Consider the following 12,732-nt stretch of genomic DNA (forward strand, 5'->3'; position numbering starts at 1 on the left):
TCTAGGAACCCCTGTCTGAGTTTAATCAAAGGTTGCAAGACAAAATGTGCATTATTAAGAAATATAAATATTTTCAGAAGCAATCAAAGGGATGAAAGATTGATTCGGCATGTAGATTGGACCTAATTCGAAGCAGCTTTGTTCTAATGAGGACTACTGAGATACAAAGACAGAAGCTGCTTGTGACTACCAGTTGGAAATTCTTACTTATTACAATAACCTGTCAGAATTTCTTTTCTTAGGTGTGTCAAAATGCAGCCACTGGTGAGAATTTTAGCGAGTTTTCTAGCCTATTCTCTAGTAGCTGGGCTAATCTCACCTATTTCTTTATTCCTGGAAATTTTGAACAACTGTCTTTGATAAATAATTATTAATTCTTCCTCTTATTCAGAGTTTAAGCCAATGAATACTTGCCTACTTTAGCTCCAGAATTGGCTTAGCATTCACTTTCCAAAGAACATTTTGACCTGAAGGCATCTGTATTACAATTTATTTCTTGGCCTAATTGAAAGATATTGCGTTATCTACCTGGTCAATCTACATTGGCTTTCCTAACAGAAACATAGAAAGCTTAATAAGTATCGTTAGGATATCTGTTTTAAAAACAAACAAAGGATTGTCTCATTTAGGATGTACTTTGAAATTTCCTGGCAAGGTTCTTTGGCCATTACATGGAGACAGGTATCATCGACATGGGATCTATGTGAGGCAGGGAAGCTTTGATAAAATACCATATATGGTTATAATTTTGATATAGATAAAATCAAATCCTGATCGTGGTGTTTTTCTTTTTTTTTTTTATCCCACTTTTTGTCCACACAGGCATGTAAGAGAGATGGCTTGATTTTTCTGAAATGGTTCACCCATCCACAGCTGGAATTCCAAAGTGAAATGAAAATGCCTTTAAAATCAACACTACACGGGAGCCTGAGAGAACAAGTTTTCCTTTGTTGTAGGGTATAGTATTATTTGCTGTAGGTTTTTGATATACATTCTAAATTAGGCCTGCAAAGGCATGCTTCATCTTTAATTCATCACTCTCAGCTGAAAGAGATTAGCAATGTCTAGCACGCACCCCTCGTATGGTGCTGACCTCATCAAGTATGGCCTGAAATTAATTAGCCTCATTCATTCCAAATGGAAAAGGATAATGGAGCAGCATTTTAGAGATGACCATCACAAATTGTATGCAGCATATTTAAAAGCCCTCTATTTTCAAACCATGTAGATTAAAATTCTTTCTAAGGCTTGCAATATGTCAGAGTTATAAAGGCACCTAGAGCAGAAATTAGTCAGTGTTTATTCCTCTACTAAAGACTTAAAAGTTATATGTAAGTGTGCATGTGCATTTAAGTGTCTGAAAACAGGTTTCCTTAATGAAAGAACACCTGAAAGTGCTATGCCACACTTGATCATCAAAAGATTGAAGTTTAATAATGAATTAAATGATCTAAAGAAAGATTGTTTACTGTGGTATCATTTGGTCCTCAATAAAGCCAGAAACTACCAGAACAAACTTTGCTGCTATTTTCAAGTCATATATCATTTATAATTGAATTAAGAAAGAGGAAAAAAACACTCTTTTTTCCCCTTCATAGAAAAGGGAAATCTTGCCTTTTCTATTTTGTGGCCGTAAATCGTGTGTGTTATTTTTAAGACTCCAGCTTGGTTCTATCCTTTAACTATCTATGTTCTTTCCCAGCCATCACAGTAGAATCATATTTTTTAAATCCTGCTGATGAGTCTGTTATATTACTCAACCATTTACATCTAACATCTTTGTAAGTTAAACTATATTTTCATCTCTGGGGATAAATCAAGAAGGGACAGGAGTCCTAAATATCAAACCTGCTTTCTTTTCTGGCCAAAAAAAAAATGTGACTAGGCTTTTCAGTGTTGTAAAATTCTGGTTTTGTGACTCCAAGTTGGAAGGAAAAAACACCACTTTTCCAGATTTTGATTATTCACTTAATAAGCTGGAACATAGTTCCTTTTAGAAGTCATTTTCCTTTAGCATGAATATGAATTAAATTTAGTATCCATATGCAAAGGAAAAGAAAATCATCTGCATCCCAGGAAGTTTAGTTTAAAATCATATAAAAAACATAGACACTATAAATGCTACATTAATCTCATAGCTATGATAAGTATATGAGTAAAGAATTGATGAATTTAAATCAATAAAAAATATTTGCTTGTTCTACCTATTTATATTTTAGGTATCAATATTATGTCTACATTTAACATATGACTCCTTATTAAAACATATTCAGATCTGCAGAAACATGGGCTTTTACAGCTTCTCTAAACTCACTTCAGTTTTATCTTTCTTTGCTTTTAGTTCCTTTAATTTAATATTCATCTTATCATTTGCATATATAGTAACATTAGTCATGAACTGTGAAGCTATCATTTTGGGGCCTAGAGACCCATTTTTAGATCTTTTAGAGCTCATATAAAATAATTTGAGGAGATTCAGTAATTCTAAAATTTGGACCCTGGATTTCTATCTAAGGAAATAGATATTGAAAGAAACTGAGACATAACATAAAGAAACATAACATTATGTTTATACTAAATTAAAAGAGAAAAAGAAATGATAGAGTTGATCTACAAAGATGGCAGCATTATCTTGCAAATTATCATTTGGTAAACCCAACATGCAACATTCATATAACAGTCACAAATATTTGGAAAAACTTTAGTGAGACTACTTTTGCTTATGCCATTTCAAAGAGGTCAGGGACCCTGGTGATCTTTTCTGATATTACAGTAATACAAATCCATACAAACATCAAAGTATTACCATTATTATGAATCAAAGGAATATAGCAGTTGTAGTAGATTGACTTTGCTATCAAATTGGGATACCAAGTTTTATTTTAAAAATTCCTTTTTCATGAGATGAAAATGGCAGCATAACTATAAATTAAAGGATTAGAGCTATATGAAATTTGAGCTCATTCAAACCATGAACTCAAAGCAAGACTTAGATGAATTTACCAAATTTCATTTGGTATCCACCTGAGACTATAAATTCTCTCTTGACACTTGAATGGAGGAAGAACATTCACCTAAAATTCAAACCAGGTTTTTAAAAACCTAACCCAGATTCCCTAACTTTAGGATGAACCACTAATTAAAATTTGAATTCATAATAAATGTTTCATCCATCATTAGCTAATGGTGAATGAATGATGGTTTGGTGGGAGATATAGAGAAGGAAATCCCTAGAATTGCTGTTCTGTCTCCTCTTATTTCATATTTTTAGTAATAATCTGGAAAAGGAGATGTATAGTAAATTAACTAATTTAACTGGGAACCAAATGGAGAGATATAGTATTCATTAGAAAAAGAAAATACTGTAAGTAAAATTCTATGGTGAAGTATACAAATTAAAGGTAACGTCATATAACATAAAGGCAAATTGCAACATATAGAGTGAGAATGGGGGAATGCATTGCTATTTAGACATTGAAGCTTCAGAAATACTCTTGGGAAATAGTCACTTTGTTAGGAATCTCAGGATGATAGCCAGATAATCCCTTGAAATCTAATATGACAACAACAAAAAAATCAGTAACTCAGTTCTTGTCTTCAAGGAGTTTCATTGAAGGATGGAGTAGGATGGATAAATCATTATAATATAATATATGCTTTAATTAAGGTCATGAGAGGGAAATAAAAGAAAATTCTATTTAGGGTAAGAGGAAGAAAATATTTTATACACTTCATGAATAAGGAAAGGTTTTATGGGAAATAATCATATGTAAAAATACAATAATGATAGAAATCAGTATTTATACTTTTAATAGCTATTTTATAGATGAGGTATCTGGGGTAAATAGAGATTATATAAGTTGCTCAGGATCACACAGTTAGAAAGTGTCTGAAACCAAATTTGAGCTCAGGTTTTCCTCACACTATAACCAGCTCTCTATTTACTTTACCACTAGCTGATTCTAATAGTACAAAATTATCATCTGTGTCTTAGTAACTTCAGAAGCTGGAGCTAGGATATTCTTCAGAATAGAATCATAGTTTAGTGGTTAGAATAGTGAATTTTTGAGTCAGAATTATGTGGTTTTATATGTTGCCTTTGATATATTAGGTATGTATCATTTAACTTCTTTGTGCCTTAGTTTCCTCAACTGTTAAATGATGATATTAATATCTTTCATATTTTATTTCATGATGCTTATGTAAGGATAAAATCAGCTAATGTATATAGTTATCTGCAAAATCTAAAATTGTATACATACATATATTACATACATACCTATGTGTATGTATGTATATTTGCCAGTGCTACCATGTCAGCTGAGTTTTGAAAGAAAAGATTTTAATTCAGTCTTTCCAGGTAAAAGAGAGAATATGAGCAAAGATGCAGATGTGAGACAGAACGGGGCATCATCAATTGATATGAGCTACCTATTTGTTTTGAAAAGAGTATCCATGTAGGGGAAGAGTGATGATAGGTTAAATAGGTTTAGGGGAAAAAGATGTCAAATGCAAGGTAATGGGAAGAAAATTTAATAACCCTGTTAGGCTCTGATATAATCTTCTAAGGCTCAAAATGAACCTGTTTTGTTGTGATGCTAAAACCAGAGAACTTACAAGAACAAACAAGGATTATCTTACTTTCTTTTATATCTTCCACTGGTTTGGTCATTCTGGAGGCAGAAATTATTTTATCTTTCAATCCTAAATATCACCTAATAACATTATTTTTCCTTAATGTTTAATAAATACTTGTTGAATTGAACTAATAAGAGAACGTTTCTTGAAGGGAAAATATGGGCAATTTTTTTTTTTTATGTCTGTGATGAGATTTCATTTAAAAAGTCTGTATTTAAAAATGGGATGTCAATGTCAGAAATATGTAGGCCAAGTGAATGGAATTCAAAGAACCACAAATATGACAAAAAGCATTTTAGAGTTTGACTTATGAGTGAAGATTAAAAGAACTGAATATGCAGAGCTTGACCAAGCAATAATTAATGGAGAACTTGATAACATTCTACAAATATTTAAAGGAGGGAAGAAGTAAAAAAATAGTAAAAGAATATAATCAGAGGAAATTGAAAGGAATATAAGGGAAAATAAGTGAACTCTATTAGGTTGGGAATTTATTTTTTAAGTCCCATAATGGAAGCCCCATTTTCTTTTTTCTTTCATTCTTTTTTTTTTTTTCTTTGAAGTTCCATTTTCTCTGGTTCCCAAGTAGGAAAGTCACACACCGAGAGAAGATAGATATATTTATAAATCCTATAACATTTTCTACAATGAAACTTTCTTACAACTTTATTGAAAGACTAATAGTATGGTATCATCTATATATCTGTACCACACAGAAACACACATACAGGCTCATTCACAACCTAAATTGGATTTATTTTTATACAAAATACAATAAAGTGAATTTATCTGATTGTAATTTACTGTTACCCAAATATCATATTGACATAGCAACACTCACTAGGATCTGGCAGTCATCCTCTGATAGTTGTTCAGTTTGCTCAATTCTTCCAGCAACTATGTATGTAAATTAAATACAAAGCAGTCAGAAATAATGTCAACAGAAATGATATATTGATGAACAATCTAAAAATTCATAGGACTTTTTAAGAATATACCATCCTATAGATTTACAGGCCCCCAAATGAAATCACCTGGTTGTTTACTGCAGCATTAGCGATGATGAAAAGATTAAATTATATATTCTACAAGTTAGACCCTGTCAAAAAAAAAGGTCCATGTTCTTTAAAAGAGAATTGTAGAGCATACAATCTGAAAGTGACAAACAACATTTGGAAGTAATTACCCTCATGAGGTGTGTTTGTAGGAAAGGGAAAGGGTGAGAGGAAAAGCAATGTTATGTTTATGCTTTTTAGAGAAGAGGAGCTTAAGATTAATGTATTTTAAAAGTTTTGGCCCAATATTACATACTCCCTTCACACCTATGTCTGAATGTACATTTATTATATTAAATTATTATTATATTATTAACATTATGTGTTACTACATAAAATATACATTTATATATTTTCCTAAAAGGAGGAACATTGCCATAATTTGTACTAAACATCCAAAATGTGGAGAAAACTATTTGTTGTCACAAATCAACAAAAGCACATGTAACACACCATAGACACAAAGAAAATATGTTTGTTATAACTTGGAGGAAATGACCTTTTCTGTATAGACAATATACTATATATGATATACCAAGATTTTGGTTTTCAGCTGTGGAGCCAAAGGAATCTTATCTCTACAAAGAATTTAGAAAATGAAAGGAGTCACTCCTATCTTCTTGTTTAATTAACAAAAATACTCCCATTTAACTCCATTTTATCATGGTATTATGGATTAACCAATAACTAAAGGTTGACAATTAAACTCTTACCATGAGTGCTGCTGCTGAGAATCATTAAGGATTGTTTTTTATAAATATTGCTAGAAGAACCAATTTGTAGGATCTTTAGTTGCAACTCAAAGGCTAATGTCAGGTTGAGTGAGTTTGAAACTGAGATTTAGCTCTCTTAGTTCCCAAGATTTGCTGGCCACAGTTGTAGTTTATGCTAAGAATTTCAAAAGCTTTTGAAACTATTAAATTTTAAAAATATATTTCTGGTGCTAATGGTCTGACTTTGGGGGGAAAAGTCATATGGCATTGATACTATACCTTAAGGCAGACTACACCAGAAGACTTCTAAGTCTTTTCCAGCTCTTAAGATTCTGAGATTCATTCAATCCATAGATCAAATTAATAATTCTTGATCACCTGTTAGTAATGAATGTGATCTTCCTCCTAAAAAATTCACACAGCATCATGTTGCAACTCTTTATTGTAGTATTTTTATCTATATTTATAGCTACCTACATTTAGTGTTTTCCCTTTCCACTAGATTATTCTCTAAAGCTCTCTAAAGATCTTATCTTATCTTGTTATAACAAGGTTATTTCTGACCTGCATCAATTTTTAAAAAAGATACTGCCTGTTGATACTTAATAAAATAAATTAAGCTATATTTGAAAAAAAAAAAAAAGAGACATGGCCTTTATCCATATATATTCATTATCCATATACATTCAAATGATGATATTAGTTGTCAGTCAGGTGTTACTTTAAGGTTTGTGAAGTAATTTACATCCATTATGAAATTTGAGTCTTTTAATAGTTAATGCTTTAAAGCAAGTATTATTACCTCTCTTTTACAGATGATAAATCTGAGAAGGTAAGTGACTTATTCAAGGTCATACAGCTAGGCATTATCAAAGGTTGAAATCCAAGTCTTTTGTTACTCCAGATCCAATCCTACTGAACCCTGCTGATAAACTTAATCCTTTCAAGACCTCTTTGAAGTCATCTAATTCAAACTAAATGTAGGTAAGAGGAGAAGATATGTAATAGGTACTCTTTGAATTAAATATTTGAAAACAATATTGAGATACAGTCATCAAATTAAAATCAAATGCATTGAAAACCATACCAATGTATAAAGTATTCATGATATATAGCCAGTTTGTTCAAAGTATTGGGTGTGGAGGGGGATGCAACATTTAGACAAGATCAGATAAAATCTTTTGAGAGTTTGTAATCTAGTGAAAAGAGAGATACCAAATATAGATAGCTTTGATAAAAATACTACAACAAAGAGTCACAATATGGTGCTATGTGAATTTCAGGAGGAAGATCACATTCATTACCAACAGGTGATAGAGAATTATTTACTTGATCTATGGATTGACTGAATTTTAGACTCCCAGAATCTTAGAGCTGGAAGAGAATTTAGAAGTTATCTGGTGTAGCTTGCTCTAATATACTATCAGTGCCAAACACCTCTAGACTTTTTAAGTATCCAAATGCTTTTTTTGATCATAATTTAAAAGATCAATAAAACAGGTTGAGGTTTTTTCTAACCATGCACAAATACTGAGAATTAATTAGCATATGCTATATAAACTAAATATTATATAGTGACTAGTCCATTTCATTCTACATCTTCAAAATATATTTAAAAAAAGTTTTGTTATAAATACAGAATTAACTAGCATATGCTATTAAATTATAGGCTAAAAGCTATTTAATAACTATAGAAAAGTATGGTTTGATGACCCCATTCATTTTATAGACCTAATATATAACAGTTTTCAATTTTAGCAAGTTCTTCCTCACACTGAGCCCAACAACTTTATACACTGGTCCTCAAAACAATATGAAGTAAATTGAACTTCCTTTCTTCTAAGTGAAATCCATCAAAATCTTAAAGGTAGTTATCATGTCTCCCTTTAATACTGTTTTTCCCCCCCTCCCAGGCTAAAAATCTCTAGTTCCTTCAAACTATTCTTTATATGATATACTTTCTGGACTTTTCAATATTATTGTGTTGGTTTTGGGTCCTCATTCTACTTGTTTGAGATATTTTTGAATCTTTAACCTGTTATCTAACTTTGTGCAAAATTGGCAAGCATGCTTTTTTTGTCTTCATTCAAAAATGTTAAAAATGTCAAACAGGATCAATTCTTTTACAGTTTTCAATACTAATAGTAATAGGATCAAATAATAAAGGTATTTGCTTCTATTATATTTATTATATAATATTATATAATATCCTAACCCCTACCCCCATATAAGTTACACTAAATTTTCCTTAAAAGGAATTAAAACTATCCTTGAGGTTGATTAGCTCAAGCTAATGACATCACTTCCTTGTTGCCTGGTTATAAAAGACCCAGGAGGATCTATAGCCCTTCTCTGATGCTTGACTTGTTGGAAACAATGGGAAATTCAGGCAAAGGAGTTTCACTCAACTGAATCAATTCAACATGTCCTCAATTCCTATCTCTGTCGAATATCCTTTTCCTGCCATGGCTAAGTAAAATTCCTTTTGTTAACTATTGAATGACCTACAAATGTCTCATTTTGTTTCAGTTATTGAACATAAACTATCAGGGGATTAGCCTGAGACCCAGTCCAGAATAGTATGATATCTATTTGAATTTTTATTTGACTATTTAACTTAAGAGTATTATTAAAAATAAAATTATATGCACATGGTAGTCAATAAACAACTAATTTTATATTAGTGTAGTAGGTATAATGTTAGACTTGAAACTAGAAAGGGCTTGGGTTCGAATCCTATTTTTACAATTTATCAGTTATATAATCATGTGGAATTCACTTAACCTTCTTTGAAATTCAACTCCATTATCTGTAAAAATGAAGAAAATATCTACAGTACTTGCCTCACATGATTGTCATAAGAATTGAATGGAATTATGTAAAGTGTTTTATAAACTTCATATGCTATTAAAATATAAAGAGCTATGTCAATATCATTTACATGGTGATTAATTCTTATTTTCAAGGATAAAATTGGAAATCATTTTTATTTATCTCTTTATGTGTAACTAGCAGGTCAACATGAAGAGAGAAATTAAATACAATCTCCTCAACCTTCAAAATTCAACTTAGTTTGGTATTTTGCCTCAACCTGAAAAATGATGCTTTTGTCAGCTGGAGCAGCCTGGCCTCTAACCTTTGGACAACTGGAGTTGAACAGAGAAGACTACAAAAAGGAGAGTCAGTAACCTAAGTTTAAGTTCAAAGTAAGGGAAACAGCTTGCAAACAAGGAGGCAAATAATGTGCTGGGATCCCATACCTATTGGGAGGACATAATTTAGTGTGACTAAACCTCAATACCAATGGCTAATCAATAACCTGTACCCTGACAGAGATAACAGCAACAATGTGACAAGTTTCATTCATAGCAGAGCTTCATGATCAGAACTTACCCAATCCTTTCCAGTGCTTGTCTAACCTCAGAAAACACCTTATGCTGGTCAAAAAAAATACAATAATCATGAAGCAGTTCTGGAATTTTGCTGCTGAGATCACCAAGAAAGTGAGTGCTAAGGACTGTTGGCATGCCAAGCTGAAAGCACAGTTTATTTCTTGGATCTTAGTTCTGGAAAAGAGGGAAAATAGGTTGATTGAAAACAGTCTAGATTCAGAATTTGACAATGTTATTTTGTTTAGTGTTCAAGGTGCTCTGAATTCTCACACCATTGAGAGCACAAGAATTCAAGTATAAAGTAAATATATACTACTTTTTGATGATCTTTCAATTGGAATAATGGTCATATCTGGTCATCTCCATTTTAGCATTGTTAATTGAGAGTTGACAATGCAGGTCTAGTTTATAGTTTAGTATAAAGCTCTTTTGGCTTGCGTTGAGAACAGGAAAAAAAGTTCTGATTAAGTTGTAAATATGAATTATCAGATGTAATCATTTGAATTTAATTGCATATCACATTTTCCTAATTTCATTGATTATACATTTTTTTCTCTATTAAATGTAATTTTGTTAGTTTCACCTCTATTTTTGTCTAGGAAATTATTTGTAGTCCTCACCCCCACCCCAACTGAGGAAATAACTTCAACCATATTTATATTTTTTCTTTGTATATTTTTAATAGAAGACTTCCAAGGAAATGCTTATTGCTAGACATGGGAAGAACTATTTTGTTAGAGACGGATAAGTGGTAATATAATAGTGAAATGTGTGTGTGTGTGTGTGTGTGTGTACTGTGATAGCAACAGGCCTAAATAAAAGGGCATAGTTAGTCATTTGAAATTTGTACACAGACTGCCCTATCCATTACCTGTCTCCCATATTATACCCATAATCTCCCAAGGCAGATATGTTATTACACTCAGCGGGCCAAGTTCAGCCCCTGCTTATATACACACAACTCCCACTGACTTTGTGCCACTGAGGCACTTCAATGGGAGTTGTCTGAACATAAATTTAGTATACTATAGTCACAACCACAGCAGGTGTAGTTAAACAGAAAGACCTGGCTGTATGTTAAAAGGTTGAGGAAGAACAAAAAAAAGCTGCCAGTTTCCACAAGAAATCCTATCCCAAGAGCATTCAGGATTGTACACTGATACACACATCATTTTTCAATCTTTGCCCACTACCAGCATAATACTGTGCTATGACTGAGGTTAGACAAAGGTCTATAACAAGGTGTAAACCTATAATACATTTTCAACAATATTTGTGTGAGAAATCCCCCTTTAATTATCCTTAAACTTAAAAAAAAACAAAACATGATAAAGCATATAAAAAAGGAGTCTAGAATAATTTTTTTTGAAAAGCAAAAAATGAATGACGTTCTAACAAGCTAAACATCTTAGCAACAAATGGAGATTCCAGAGTATTAAGATATGTTAATAATATTATGTTGTAATTACATATATTATAATAATTATACAGTTGATTTGAGTAGCAAGATATATACTTACCAATTCATATACTTGAAAGACATTGTTAAATTGAATTTAAAAAAGGTTTTCAGGGAATCTTGAAGGTGAGATACTCAAAATTATTTGTAAATCATCTCTTGAAATTCTTATCCATTTTAAAAATTAAATCTGTAGAGTATCTTCCTAATTAATTACATAACTTCCTCTCTGGATCAGGGGTACTCACATACTATTTGGGCTATGTATCAGTCATCTCTCATTTTCTCAAAATAAGTGGTCTACTTGTTTTCCCAATAAATAAGCAAGTTCTAACCACTTTTAAAAGCTCTGCATAAGCATAGACCTCTTTGGATTTTAGGGCTAGGTGACTCTTGCCATTTGAAGCAATTGAGAACAAGCACTGGTTGGTTTTACCAAATTGGAAAGTTTTCACTTCTAAGAATAATGATAATGTTTTTCCTACATTATATGTATATGTTGTAATTGAGCCATACACACATAGCTCCTGCCCAATCACTTCATATGTACTGAAGCCAGATTAAAATGTAATTGGGAAATATTTAATAAAATAAGCAGTACTACAGTATAACATAAGTAATGTTAATATATGGTTTTCTAAGTCAATATATAGCTTACAGCGATCTTTATATACAGTTTAGTGACCCTAGCTTCTGATAGAGTTTGATATCACTGTTTTTAACGTTGTTTCTTAACAGACAAGGTACTGTTGGTAATTGTTAAAGTCTACTTGTGGCTCTCATTTGTCTTTCTATTGCCCTTTGGCTTATCACTTTCCTTAATGTAAACCCATATGGCAACACCTGAAAGAATAGTGTTGTTAAATATTTTGGATTTTGCATTCTTGAGGAGTTTGGAATTAGGGAAAGTATGTGTACTTTCTCAGATGTGATGCAACTTTATCTATTTTTCTCAATTCCTAGTCCAGCTCTTTGTCTATCTGCCACTTGTGTCTGGTATTTGTGTTGGTCTCCCTCTGTCAGAGTTCATTTTCCCAACTCCTCAAAAAAAAGAAAGAAGGAGGAGATATTTTAGCTCTAGTGGGTTGGGACCTCATAGGTAACTAACTGTAAATCTGAGGGTTATGGGTTCTCATGTTCAGTTGCCATATACTCTTTTAAGTATGCCAAATGACACAGGGTTATTTAGAATTGAATTCATATGTCCCATGGCCACCTGCTTATAACAAACAAAGGATGATTCACTGTCACTTCAGCAAGAAGAATCTTATCCCTTGTGAAATTCTCTATAAAATTAATTTCTAGGTGTGGCTTAGCTAGGTTGGCTCTTTGCAAGGCATTTTCTGCTTCCAACTTTCTCCATTGTTCATTTGGATCAGTCATATTCCTCCTCAGGATTAGCTGTTCTCTGGATTCAGTGCTACAATAGGCTCCTGAGATCTCCCCTACTAAATAGCAGTTGAAAACTTTCTATT

At 32.1% G+C, this 12,732-nt stretch overlaps 1 long non-coding RNA gene across 1 annotated transcript in view; it reads left to right on the forward strand.

The window, feature by feature from the left end:
• LOC141558207 (uncharacterized) overlaps positions 1 to 12,732 on the forward strand; it is a 111,165-nt gene that overhangs the window by 14,056 nt on the left and 84,377 nt on the right. Inside the window, exon 2 of the long non-coding RNA XR_012486992.1 lies at positions 823 to 957. This is a non-coding gene — a long non-coding RNA (uncharacterized LOC141558207). The remainder of the gene's footprint in view (positions 1 to 822; positions 958 to 12,732) is intronic.

The sequence above is a fragment of the Sminthopsis crassicaudata genome, chromosome 2 (genome assembly GCF_048593235.1).
Source record: "Sminthopsis crassicaudata isolate SCR6 chromosome 2, ASM4859323v1, whole genome shotgun sequence".
In the NCBI taxonomy this organism is placed as follows: Eukaryota; Metazoa; Chordata; class Mammalia; order Dasyuromorphia; family Dasyuridae; genus Sminthopsis; species Sminthopsis crassicaudata.